Source organism: Apium graveolens, chromosome 2 (assembly GCF_009905375.1).
Source record: "Apium graveolens cultivar Ventura chromosome 2, ASM990537v1, whole genome shotgun sequence".
Classification (NCBI taxonomy): domain Eukaryota; kingdom Viridiplantae; phylum Streptophyta; class Magnoliopsida; order Apiales; family Apiaceae; genus Apium; species Apium graveolens.
The window spans coordinates 234,357,006-234,370,473 of record NC_133648.1 but is presented as its reverse complement, the minus strand read 5'-3'; the positions used below and the strand labels follow the sequence as shown (position 1 = coordinate 234,370,473).

General features: G+C 38.0%; 1 non-coding gene across 1 annotated transcript; it reads right to left on the bottom strand.

Annotated features, from left to right (window-relative positions):
* Positions 1 to 10,810: 10,810 nt before the first annotated feature.
* Positions 10,811 to 10,917, bottom strand: LOC141709432 (small nucleolar RNA R71). The gene has a single exon (XR_012570008.1). It is a non-coding gene; the product is annotated as a small nucleolar RNA R71 (small nucleolar RNA).
* Positions 10,918 to 13,468: the final 2,551 nt, after the last annotated feature.

The window sequence follows — 13,468 nt, the reverse complement described above, 5'->3', positions numbered from 1 at the left end:
AGCGTGGCTGAGTATGAGGCCAAGTTTACGGAGTTGGCTCGACTAGCCCCTGGATATGTGAATACTGAGATTCAGAAAGCTAGGAGATTTCAGCAAGGACTAAAGCCAGAAGTTCATAGTGGAGTGGTGGCCCTGCAACTTAAGACGTATACCTCTGTAGTTCAAGCCGCCCTGGTGATTGAGAGTGATCAGAAGTTGGCCTCCAAGGAAAGGGGTGATCAAAAGAGAAAGTTTTAAGGGGGTACAGGTAATGCAGACCAGGAGGAGTCTAGTCAGAAGTTCCTAAGGAAGTTTGGCCGAAATAAGAATCAGAGATTTAGAAGGCAATGCATGGCTCAGACAAATTCCGGTGTCACCTCAGTTGCCTCCGCCCCAGTCCAGTCAGCCAGGCCAGTTGTGGATTGTAAGTAATGTGGTAGAAAGCATAGTGGTCTGTGCCGGAAGAATGTCCAGTGTTTTAAATGCGATAAAAAGGGTCATTATGCGTCAGAATGCAACCCATGAAACATCGGAGTCACCTGCTTCAAGTGTGGTAAGGTTGGACACATTTCCAGAAACTGCAAGACGGTTACTCAAGGCAGTATAGGAGGGAATGAATCTCAAGGACCAGCAACTAGCACAGTAAGAGCCAGAACCTTTAAAATGACCAAGAAATCTAATGCTCAAAATTCAGATGTGGTTGTAGGTACGCTTTCTCTAAATTCAGTGCCTGTTAAGGTTTTATTTGATTCGGGAGCATCTAAGTCCTTTATATCTAAAGAATGTGTAAGTAAAATGAATTTGATGTTGGGAAATCTAGATGAGCCCTTATCGATGGAGGTAGCTAATTAGGATAAAGTTTCAGTAAACCAGTTTTGCCCTAGATGTCAAATAGAAATTTGCGGGTATCTCTTTTTGGTGGATTTAATACCCTTTCAGTTAGGAGAGTTTGATGTAATTTTAGGAATGGATTGGTTGTCTCAGCATAAGGCAAATATTGATTGTAAGAAAAAGAAAGTTTTGTTACATTCAGAAGACAATAAAAGGATAGTTTATCAAGGACAAAAACAGGACAAGAAATTTCTTTCTATCTTGGAAGCGAAAAAGTTATTAAGACAAGGTTGTGAAGCATATTTAGCCCATGTTGTGGACACTGAGAAGAGAGTACCCGAATTGGAGAAGATTTCAGTAGTTAATGAATTTTCAGATGTGTTTCCAGACGAGTTACCAGGATTACCACCAGATCGAGAGATTGAGTTTTCTATTGATTTGATTCCGGGAGCAGAACCAATTTCAAGGGCACCTTACCGTATGGCCCCAGTAGAAATGAAAGAACTAGCTAAACAACTTCAGGAACTTTTGGATAAAGGGGTAATTAGACCAAGTGTATCCCCGTGGGGCGCGCCGGTGTTGTTTATGAAAAAGAAGGATGGAAGTATGAGATTGTGTATTGGCTACCGAGAATTGAATAAGTTAACCATCAAGAATAAGTATTCCTACCCAGGATTGATGATTTATTTGATCAACTGAAGGGAGCATGTTGTTTTTCCAAGATCGACTTAAGATCGGGCTATCATCAGTTGAAGATCAAGCCTGAAGATATACCGAAGACTGCTTTTCGAACCAGGTATGGCCATTACGAGTTTCTAGTGATGTCATTCGGGTTGACTAATGCACCAGCGGCTTTTATGGATTTAATGAACCGGGTGTATAAGGAGTACTTGGATAAGTTTGTTATTGTATTTATTGATGACATCCTCATTTACTCAAGGACCAAAGATGACTATGCCGGACATCTAAGAATTGCATTACAAAGGTTGAGAGAAAAACAATCATATGCTAAGTTCTCAAAGTGTGAATTTTGGTTGGAAGAAGTTCAGTTTTTAGGTCATATAGTTGGTAAGGATGGTATTAAGGTAGACCCTGCGAAGATTGAAGCGGTATCCAGATGGGAGCAACCAAAGACCCCGACGGAAATTAGAAGTTTTCTTGGATTAGCAGGCTATTGCCGAAGATTCGTGAAGGACTTTGCCAAGATTGCAACCCCGTTGACCAAGCTGACCCGAAAGAATGAGAGATTTGTTTGGACGGAGAAATATGAAGAAAGCTTCCAAGAGCTAAAGAAAAGACTAGTGACAGCACCAGTGTTAGCATTACCAAATGAAACCGGGAATTTCGTAATTTACAGTGATGTTTCTCTTAAAGGATTAGGCTGTGTGCTAATGCAACATGATAAGGTTATTGCGTATGCATCTAGGTAGTTAAAGCCCCATGAGCAGAAATATCCAGTTCATGATCTTGAGTTGGCGGCTATAGTGTTTGCTCTGAAGTTATTGCGTCATTACTTGTACGGAGAGAAATGTGATATCTACACGGATCGTAAAAGTTTAAAGTATATATTCACCCAAAAGGACTTAAACATGAGACAAAGGAGATGGTTGGAGTTGATTAAGGATTATGACTGTTCAATTAACTATCACCCAGGTAAGGCTAATGTGGTAGCCGATGCCCTAAGTAGAAAAGAGAAATTAAACATGGCCCGTATCACGGATGAATTAGCCCGGGACTTAGAAAAGATGGAAATCAAAATTCGAGTATTAGGTGAAGATCGGGAAACGCTATACGAGATTACTTTCCAGCCAGCGTTAATGGAAAAGATTAAAAGATGTCAAGAAGGAGTTATGGATCGAGAATTGGAAAATCTGACAGGAGAAGAATTATGTACTCAAAAGGATAACCACGGTCTATATAAGTTTTCCTCTCGTATCTGGATTCCTAATGTAGCAGAACTGAAGAATGAAATATTGCATGAAGCGCACAATTCTTGGTTTTCTATTCACCCTGGTAGCACGAAGATGTACCAAGATTTAAAGAAACACTTTTGGTGGCCAGGAATGAAGAAAGAGATGGCAGAGTGGGTTAGCAAGTGTCACGTGTGTCAGAGGGTAAAGCAGAACACCAAAGGCCCAGTGGATTGTTGCAGCCTCTGGAGATTCCACAGTGGAAGTGGGAAGAAATTGTAATGGATTTTGTAGTAGGCTTGCCGAGGACAAGATCGAATCACGATGCCATTTGGGTGATCATTGATAGATTGACCAAGTCAGCGCATTTCCTCCCGATTAATGAAAAGTATTCTCTGGAAAAGCTAGTTAAAATATATTTAGATGAGATAGTTGCCAAGCACGGGATACCTGTGTCTATAGTATCAGATCGAGATCCAAGATTTAATTCGAGGTTTTGGACAAAGTTTCAAGAGTGTTTAGGAACTAAGTTAAATATGAGCACCGCTTATCAACCTCAAACAGATGGCCAAAGTGAGAGAACGATTCAGACGATCGAAGATATGTTAAGGGTATGTGCTTTGGATTTCAAGGGAAGTTGGGATGATCATTTACCATTAATAGAATTTTCCTATAATAACACTTACCACGCCAGCATCGGAATGCCACCATACGAAGCTTTATATGGGCGAAAGTGTAGACCAGCTCTATACTGGGATGAGGTAGGAGAAAAGAAAGTGTTAGTACCTGAATTAGTGCAGCAGACAAAAGAAGTAGTGGTGTTAATTCAGAAAAGATTGGAAGCCGATCAGAATAGACAGAAAAAGAATGCAGATTTACATCGAAAGGACATAAGTTTTGAAATAGGATCATTGGTATTACTAAAAGTTTCGCCATGGAAGGGATTGATTCGATTCAGTCAGAAAGGTAAACTGAGTCCGAGATAATAGGACCGTTTGAAGTTTTGAAGCAAATAGGAAAAGTGGCATACGAGATAGCTTTACCCCCGCAGTGGCAGCATATCCATAATGTATTTCATGTGTCCATGTTAAAGCCGTACATTCCTGCCTCGAATCAAGTAATTGAATATGAACCGATCGAGCTTCAATCGGATTTATCCTATGCGAAGCAGCCAATCCAGATACTAGACCGTAAGGAGCGTGTACTTAGGAATAAGTCTATCCCTATAGTTAAAGTACTTTGGAGGAACCCTAGCGTAGAAGAGTCTACCTGGGAACTAGAATCAGATATGCTTGACAAATATCCTCACTTATTTAATTAGTAAAGATTCTGAGGATAGAATCTTTTTAAGGGGGGAAGGATATAACGACTCGTATATTTCTGTAATATTTAAATATGCAATTACTGCGTAAATATATTGAATAAAGAATTTTGTATTAATTTTGGTCCCTGTGTCTGATTTATTATTGTTTTTAGGTGATTGTTGGATTGCGTAATGTGTTTTATAATTAGCTGCTGCACCGTTTTATTTTGATATCACTTTTAAAAAGTGATTTTATGACAATCTTATTTTCAAAAGCTATCTAGGTTATCTCTAAAATTCTTTTTATGATTCTATAATTTTAAGGACTATTTTTGGGATTTTATAAAATTTACAAATCAATATTCTATTGATTATTCATTCTTGAATGATTTTCTGACTGTGTTTATTAGTGAAATCCATATTTAATTCCAGACTTCTTCAAAAATCATAAAACTTGTATTTTGTTAAGTTCATAATATTCTGAGAATTTTAAAATTATTTTGGTATTTTCGGGATTAAACTTAACTGCGCATGATTTCGTTTATAGGCTAAAAGCGGATATAAGTTACGCTCCAAAAATAGTTTAAAAAATTATGAAATTTTATTCTTATTAATTTTGAATTACTCAGGGAATTTTAAGAGTATTTTAAAATTAACTCGATGTATTTTTATTCGTAAATATATCTCTTAAAAAAATCGAAATTTGGGGCATTCAGAATAAGGAATACGTGTTAAACCCTCAGAAATTGGGTTAAAACGTGTTGAGTTCTCAACAATTCATTTGCTGTGTGGCTTTGCATCAGGATACAGAGAAAATTTTTTATTAATCAAAAACATCACTCTCTCTTCCTCTCTCGGTTTCAATCTCTCGTCTCTCTCAGTAAAATCTCTCCTCTCTCTCCCTCTATCTCTCCCCTCCCTCTCTGTTCCCGCTTTCTTTCCTGTTTTTCTTGCACTTTCCGGCGATTCTCCCCTGTCTCTTTCCGTTTCCATTTCCGGCTGCTTCGGTGCCGCTGCCGCCATCTATTTCCGGTGAGGCTGGGTGGTTTTGATCGGTCTTGTTGGATTATATATGTATATATACCACTATATGTATATATTTGTGTGTACTGTGTGATGATGTGTGTATGCTAGTGTGTGTTGTGTTTGTGCGGTGGCGGCTGTGGTTGGCTGCGTTGCTCCGTGGTTCCGTTTCTGTCTTCTCCTGGATATTGTTGGGCCGGATTTGGGCCTGTTTTGTTGGGCCTTGTTTGGGCCTCTGTTGGGCTAACTTGGTACATATTGGATTGGGTTATGATTTTTATTATTGATTTATTTATTTACTGCAGGAAATCTGTGGAATAATAATTCGTGATGTTAAATTCAATTTGTGCGGGAAATGATTTTAAAAATCGGTGAAATTTATTCGGACACCCGTATATTTTCGGGCACCAATAAATTTTGCCGCCGCGCGCGATGAATTTTTACGAGCGTGCAGTGGACGGTGATGACCCTATTCTGAGTCCTAAATATTTTAATAAATAAAATTTATATAAATTATGTTCGGTACTAAAATGTAGTTATGTGACGATTCAAGTTGAGTTTGTTGGGATTTGATGTCGATTAATGTTTCGACGGGTAGGCCTATAAACAGAGGAGTCGCTGTCCAATTTTTCTAAAAATTACCTTAAATTATAAATCGAGTGTATATATATATCTCGTTTAATACAAATTAACCCTGATTATTATGTGCACTATTATTATGTATATGTTATTGATATTAATATGCTTACGAGTCGAGAATTATATCGTTGGGTAATTAGTTAGTGAGAAAAAGTCAAGCATAATCGGTTGACTAACCTAAGTTGTTTCGATTTCGTAGGATTGAGTCAAAGGACCCAGTAGTTGAAGTCAATTAGAGTTAAGCCAGAGTTAGTGCAAAGCTTCGCAAGACAAGTACCCCTGAACTAATCTTTTACAGTTCAATATATATGAATAGTTGTTGATTTAAATTACGTACTGGAACAGAACGTTTTAAGTTACGTATTCCCCGTATTTAAATATGGTTTACTGAATGAGGTTTTGGGGAAAAAGTAACTTCTGAAAATGCCTATCTCTAGATTGTGATTAAAAATTAAAAAAATGGATTTTTAGAATGTGTGCTGTAATTGTTTAAAAAGGAGATAGGTGTAAATGGTTTTGGAAACTGGATAAAAATAAATAAGATATTGGATGGTCAGTTGGCGTAAGAGATCCGTTTTTAGGTAACGGCCCAACATGGTTGCGTAAGAGGCTAAGTCGGATGCGCGCACTGGTAGTGCTTAGTCCAGCATGACAGAGACCTAGCTTGTCTCTGAGTTCCGGAACGAAATTTGTGGTGGGATAGACTGATCAGCTGTCCCTAGAATTCATCCTCTTTTATATATCTAATAAAGGTTTAATGGTTTATAGTCCCCGTAACGGGACATGTGATTTATGGGTCCAGCAATGGACACTTGTTTTGGAAAGGAAAAAGCATGCTAAAATTGAACTCTGGTATTTTTACACAGCACACTACAGATGATGTTATTTTGCAAAGCATGCTAGTTTTGATATCCAGTTTATACCTGTTTTACGGATTTTTCATATATCAGTTTAATATCTGTTCCTATATTGTTTTATACACCTTGTTAATGATTATTCATATGGAGGTATTATTGAGCAATGGATTGCTCACCCTTGCAGCTTGTTTTGTATTTATTTATTTCAGATGTCTAGAAGACCAGGTCAGCGTAGAGTGTCAGCCTCCGGTCCCGGCTCCTCTGAGGTAGTTTGTATAAGGCCCTGAGGTCTGATGAGTTGCTGTAATAAGTGAGAGCATCTGGTTTTGAATAAGTTAGTGTGTGTGTTGTAACCTAAATAATACTTGAACCTGTTTGGGCTCCTGGTTGGGGTCGTGTGTTATAATAAACTTTATTTAGTAGTTTTTTTATAATTTATCATATTTTTTGGTGACGTCAACCCCTGACCCCGGGGTTGAGGCCGTCACACCTTCCGTTCCATTACAGGTACCATAAAACTATTTGTCCAGTTACCGGAACCTCAATCACTTGTTCCGTTACTGGAACCACCAAATCATCTGTTCCGTTACGGGAACTTCTAAATCAAAATCAGATATATAATTGGATGAATATTAGGGACAACTGATCAGTCCATCCCACCACAACCTGTTCCGGAACTCAGAGACTAGGTCGGTCTCTGTCACGCTGGACTAACTGTTTAAATAGGGCGCGCAACCGACTTAGCCTCTTACGCAAACCCGCTGGGCCGTCACGGGCCTCTTACGCAACCATCCAATATCTGATCCGTTTTTATCCAGTTTTCAAAATCAATTATACCTATCTCTTTTTAAACAATTATATTACATCACACATTCTAAAATCTTTCCAATTTAATCACAATCTAGAGATAGGCATTTTCAGAAGTAACTTTTTCCCCAAAACATCAGTTAATAAAACATATTTAAATACGGGGAATACGTAACTTAAAACATTATGTTCCAGTACATAAATTAAATCAACAATTATTCATATATGCTGAACAGTAAAAGATTGTTCAGATGTAATTGCCTTGCAGAGCTTTACAACTATTACTGATCGACTTTGAGCCGACTCGGACGCTCATGATTTATCGTCTAACCACTAGATCACCTTGGATTCGACTTCAACACTCAGGTTCTTCGGTTGAAACCCTACTAAGCTTGTCGACTGACCACTAGGTTATCTTTAGTCCAACGTCCACTTTCGGTTTCCCGACTAGAACCTACAGGGTCGAAATACTCTATGTTAGATGTCCAGGTATGCTTGACATATCCTCGCTAACATCCTACCCATATGATATCAATTCCCGACTCATAATCATACATATTGACATAAAACATGCAACAACTAGGGTTCACGTTCTTGAAAAATCGGTTCGATGTTCGTTTTCAGAAAATACGTATACTCGTCATTTACGAAATTAGGGTTATTGATTTTTGGCAAAATATTTCACCACATCGTAAAATCAAGTTTTGTATAAAATACATTTGTTTTTATAGATTCGCTCGACGTCCCGATAATTACCGGATATGCCCCCGTATTTCCGTAGTTCGATTTTCCGGAAATCGGGCAGCACTTCCTTTATTTATCGGCTAACCCGTCGAAATAATTTGACGCCAATCACAACAATCAACCAATCAAACAACTCAATTATTACAATTCACCACCCAACATCTGTAATTTCAAACACCGATACAATTTACACTAATATCCTACATTTCATTTTAAAATAAATTTTATAACTGATTTAATTTATTATTATTATTCATATTTTATATTTTTATTTGTAGAACTCAGAAGGAATCATCATGGTCCACCATCGGCTCGCCGAGGCTCATCGCCGATGGCGGCGAAATTCGGAGGTACTCGAATCGAGTTTCCAATCACGAATTTCACCGATTATTCTAAACATTTCCCGCACGCAAAAGTATTTTTTATATCACGAACATTCATTCAAATAATTTCCCTGCAGAAAATCAAATAATTAAATAAATGAAAGAACCCCAAAATAGACGCGTGCAATCACGCGCCCAACACTGCAGCAACACCCGCAAAACACAGAAATAGCCGGAATAAAATGAAATAAACGAACACAGAACACAACACTACCCACTCACGGATTGAGCACACACATACACATGCTAAACACACATACACAGAGCACATATACGTATATATACAATAGAAATATGCAAATGAAGCAGGAAACGGAACCAACCGGACCGACGACCGGAAAAGACAGGGCGGCGAACGGAGAAAACTAAAGAGGAAAGGAAACGGAGAAAGGGAGGAGGAAGAATAGATCAGGAGAGATCATGAGAGAGAGGGAAAAAGGGAGGGAGAGAAAGTAACCGAGAGAGAGTGGAGAGCGAGAGAGAAAAAAGCGGAGAGAGATGAGAGGAGAGAGACAGGGGTGTGAGGAGAGAATTTGTATTGTTTTTGTTTTATTTTTTTACAAATCATCTGTACCTAACACATATCACAAGTAGCACAAATCAACTGCCACGTGTCTATTTTGACCGTAAACCTTATCTCTTATCCGAGTTTTTGCAGAAATAACGAATAAACAGGCGGGTAAAATAAACCCGAAAATTACCCAATTAACTTTAAAATGTTGAAAATATCTCGAAGTTACTAAAAACTTAAATTTTGAAATTTCAAAATAATTTCTAAAACACAGTTTATACCCGTTATTTTAACAAATACACGAAACAACGCGCAGGTGAAATTAATTTAAAAAAATTCCCAAAATAATTTTAAAATTCTCGGAATATTATAAACTTAAATAAATATGAGTTTCATAATTTTTTTTAAATAATTCTGGAATTAAATACGGATTTTACCAATAAATGAAATCAGAAAATCATACAAGGCTAAATAATTAATGAAATATTGAATTATAAATTTTATAAAATCCCAAAAATAATTATTGTAATTATAAAACCATAAAAATAATTTTAGAGACAATACAAGTATTTATGCAAATAAATTTGAATTAAATCTTCTTTTAAAAGTGAAAACAATTCAGTACAACTCAATAATTAATTACGCAAATAACCCGACATACCATAAATCACACATATATATATTAATGAAGTAACACATAGTGGTCAAAACCAATACACATATTTTAAGTAATTAATTATTTAATAATTACACTTCCAAATAATATAAAAAGGGATACGAGTCGTTACAGTATTCGTACAACGAAAGTTGGCGTTTACTAGTTTCGTGTTATCTGATTAGTGTCATCACCATTGCATGCCAAGGTAAAGAACAAAAAGGCTATTGAATAAAGTGGTAATGAAGTTAGAATCTCATATTTGTGTCATATAGTTAATCACTCCTTTTAGTTAATGTTCTTAGTTTAATCTCATAGTTAATCATAGTTATAAAAAACCTCAAATTGTTATTCGTCTTAGTATTGAATAATAACCATACTATTGTTGCATAAGTGCATTGATTGAAATTAACTTAAAAGAGTCTCTATGGGAACGAACTAGAATTAATTCTATATTACTTGCGATCGTGTATACTTGCGTGAATATTAACGCATGTTAACGTCCTAACAAGTTTTTGGCGCCGCTGCCGGGGACTCGGGGTTAATTTTTAGTTTATGTGTTTGTCATCAGTGGTCGTTAAGTTCATTGACTAGGACATTGTTACTTACTTATTTCTTTATCGCGTTTCAGGTACTCTAGCGAGCGTGTATGCATACGCGTTCTCAGTCTCGTAAGAGAACACTGGATAAAGCTGATGAAGAAGTTGTAGTAGCTAAGGAAGTATTTGAAGAATTTCTTGTTGAGGAGAAAGTTGAATAAGAAGAAGCTCTTATTGTAATGGGAGAACCAGAAGCGAATACGAAGGCTTTGATGGATTACTCTCAACCAATGATTAATGATATTCATTCTAGCATTGTCCGACCAGCCATCTCGGCTAACACCTTTAAGATCAAGTCGAGCACGATTCAGATGATACAGAACTCAGTTCAGTTTGGGGGTTCTCCGACAGAAGACCCCAACATGCACATTAGAGATTTCATCGAGATCTGCGACACTTTCAAGTTTAATGGAGTTTCTGAAGATGCTATTAAGTTGAGGCTTTTCCCATTCTCTCTGCGGGATAAAGCTAAGTGCTGGTTACATTCTCTACCGCCAGGGTCTATCACCAAATGGGAGGATCTTGCTAAAAAAATCCTAACTAAATTATTTCCTATGGCGAAGACTGCTGCAATCAGAAATGCACTTACTCAATTTGCTCATCAATCTGGAGAATCTTTATATGAGGCTCTGGATCGCTACAAAGAGATGCTTAGAAAGTGTCCTCACCATGGGATGCTTGACTGGATGATCATTAACTGCTTTTATAATGGATTGGGTGCTACTTCTAGACCCATGCTTGATACAGCATCAGGAGGAGCCTTATGGGCTAAAAGCTACGATGAAGCTTATAAATTGATTGAACTGATGGATGCTAATGAATACCAGAATCCTACTCAGAGACTACCTCATGGCAAGGTAGCAGGAATTCTAGAGGTAAATGCAGCTACTACTAAGCTTAAGGCTTTGACGATGAAGGTGGATTCTTTGGCTAATTATGAAGTTAATTAGATCACTAGTGTCTGTGAGCTTTGTGCTGGTGCCCATGAGACGGAGCAGTGTGCTATTTCTAGTAAATCAACTCAGTTTGTGAGCAACTTTCAGAGGTCGCAGTAGCCTGTTCCGGCCACCTATCACCCCAACAACCGCAATCATCCTAACTTCAGCTGGAGCAATACTCAGAATGCGGTTTAGCAGCCTTATCAGCAGTATGCAGCAAAGCAATACAACCCTCCTGGTTTTCAGCAAACGCAATATGCACCAAGACAACAACTGCAGCTGCAACAGTCTAATAAAAAATCTGAATTGGAGGAGTTGAGGCTCATGTGCAAGAGCCAAGCGATTTCTATTAAGACCTTGGAGAATCAAAGTGGGCAAATTGCCAATGCTTTGTTAAATCGTCAACCTGGTACACTCCTTAGTGACACTAAAGTTCCAGGAAAGAGGAAAGCTAAGGAGGAGGTGAAGGCAATTATATTGAGGTCTGGGAAGGTTGAAAATCCCGAAAAATCTCAAGTTTCGGAAGAAAAAGTTGTGGCTGAAGAAGAAGGGCAAAAGGAAGCAGAAATGGAGCTAAGAAAGACTACTGTGGAACACACTCCTCCTGAGGATAATACATGGGAGAAACAAATCTATCCTCCACCTCCTTTTCCTAAGAGGCTGTAGAAGAAAAAGCTGGATAAGCAGTTTGAGAAGTTTCTGGAGGTGTTTAAGAAATTTCATATCAATATACCTTTCGCTGAAGCTCTTGAACATATGCCTAGTTACGCGAAGTTTATGGAATGTATTATGTCTCGGAAAGTGAAGCTTGATGACTTAGAAAAAGTTGCTCTTACGGAGAAATGCAATGATGTGCTGCAACAGAAGTTGCCTCCGAAGTTTAAAGATCCTGGAAGCTTAACTATTTCTTGTACCATTGGAAAAGTGTCATTTGACAAATGCTTATGTGACTTGGGAGCGAGCATCAATCTGATGCCCTTGTCAATCTTCAAGAAGTTGGACTTACCTGATCCAAAGCCTACTTATATGACCTTGCAGTTGGCCGATCGTTCTATTATATATCCACAAGGTATTATGGAGGATGTCTTGGTCAAGGTGGATAAACTCATCTTTCCTGCTGATTTTGTAATTCTTGATTTCGAGGAGGATAAGAAGATTCCCATCATCTTGGAAAGACCATTCTTGACTACTGACAGAACCTTGATTGATGTACAGAAGGGTGAGCTTACTATGCGAAAACTGGATCAGGATGTGACGTTTAATGTTTTTAATGCCATGAAATTCCCAACTGAAAATGTGGAGTGCTTAAAAGTGGAGTTGGTCGATTCTATGGTTACTTCAGAACTTGATCAAATGCTAAGGTCTGATGCCTTAAAGAAGGCCTTGTTGGGGAATTCAGATAGTGACGATGATGACGGTGATGAGCAGTTGCAGTATTTAAATGCTTCTCCTTGGAAGCGAAGGCTAGATATGCCTTTTGAATCTTTTAGATTGGAGGACTTGAACAAGTCTCCAAAGCGCCTTAAGCCATCTATTGATGAAGCTCCTACACTTGAGCTTAAACTATTGCCTGAACACTTAAGGTATGCTTTCTTAGGTGATGCATCTACTTTGTCTATTATTATTGCATATGAACTTTCAGGTAGTGATGAGGAAAAACTCTTAAAAATTCCGAGAGAGTTCAAGTCGGCAATTGGATGGACTGTAGCAGATATCAAGGGAATCAGTCCTTCTTATTGTATGCATAAAATTCTGCTAGAGGAAGGTAGCAAGCCTACTGTTGAGTAACAGAGAATGCTTAATCCAATCATGAAAGAAGTTGTGAAGAAAGAAATCCTCAAATGGCTAGATGCAGGGATTATCTATCCCATTTCTGAAAGTTCTTGGGTGAGTCCAGTGCAGTGTGTATCGAAGAAAAGAGGTATCACCGTGGTTGCTAATAAAAAGAATGAGCTCATTCCTACTCGAACAGTCACGAGGTGGAGAGTTTGCATGGATTACAGGAAGCCGAACAAGGCCACAAGGATGGATCACTTCCCTCTTCTGTTTATTGATCAAATGCTTGACAGATTGGTTGGGCATGAGTACTACTGTCTTTTTGATGGCTATTCAGGCTATAATCAGATTTGTATTGCTCCAGAAGATCAGGAAAAGACTACCTTCACTTGTCAGTTTGGTACTTTTGCCTTTATAAGAGTTTCTTTTGGGTTGTGTGGTGCACCTACCATATTTTAGATATGCATGATTGGTCAGAATGTTGAGGTGTTCATTAATGATTTCTCTGTGTTT